Source organism: Brassica oleracea, chromosome C2, assembly GCF_000695525.1.
Source record: "Brassica oleracea var. oleracea cultivar TO1000 chromosome C2, BOL, whole genome shotgun sequence".
NCBI lineage: Eukaryota > Viridiplantae > Streptophyta > Magnoliopsida > Brassicales > Brassicaceae > Brassica > Brassica oleracea.
The window spans coordinates 4,366,242-4,367,394 of record NC_027749.1 but is presented as its reverse complement, the minus strand read 5'-3'; positions in this window follow the sequence as shown (position 1 = coordinate 4,367,394).

Genomic DNA, 1,153 nt, shown 5'->3' with positions numbered 1-1,153 from the left:
GATTCGTAGTACGCTTCATGTTGCCTCATTAAAACCTTATCAGGAAAACCCAGTGGGACAAAACCATGATGAAGGAAAAAGAGTACAACACGCACTACTCCCCCTGATGTGAACGTCACTGTAGGTTATACATTCTACGCATCTTGGTGCGTGATATTTCCTGTATGTATAGGATGGGAGTAATCGGCCAGTTTCATTACTGAACCGTAATTAGACCATTTCGACTTCTTAGGTCGTTTTTCATGTCCTTTGACATTAAGTGTCTCAGTAAAGCATGTGTACTAAACAATATGAACCATATTGTCCTCAGAGATCACTATTTGGTCTTTGCAAATCGTGTTTGCATATGTCCATAGTCTAGACGTGATCGTCTACCCTTAACTCTTTACATCGGAAATTTATGGTTACCATTCGACCATGTTTCAATCTGGCTGAATCATGACCGGGTCATAGACCTCGTCTATAAGTGTCCACTACTTGCCTTGTGGAGTTTATACGGCAGCAGACCGTTCTACTATGCCGGATCCTTACTTAGGGGATCTGATGTCGGATTGCAACCTGATGGTTGATCTTTTGTTTCTACTAGTCTGTGATCAAGAGATAAGGGCCGGACGCCTTTTAGCCGATGGGCCGGACGTTTTTAAGCCGGAGTGCTGGACGCTTTTAGCTAGAAGGTCGAATGCATTTAGCCGGACACCCATATAGATTTATTCTATGCCTCTTTTAGGTTTAGTATAATCACAAGAAATTTCAAATATATGGACTGTATTGGATTGTCTTTTATACAACTCCAAGATCATGCGTGATCACTTTATTTTACATACTATATGCAGCTGCTTTAGGTTTCAGTCCATGAATCAGCTTAGGAACAAAGTTGTTCTTTCAATTTATTCAGTGATCCATATGCTGCTTACTACATCATTTGTATCTAATATCTTTCGTATGACCAGACCATTCTCAATTTCGAAAATTCTGTAGCAGCATCCACCACATAGGAGTTTATCTCCTCATAATTTGTTCCTTTGATCTCTGTGAGTACCTTGTGTAACAAGCTATGATCTAATGCTGTTAAGTAGGAAGACATGAACACTCTTAGACCTCGTGATCATGTGCCTTCTCTCACGGTTTCTTTATCTCACAAGATCCATCTGTT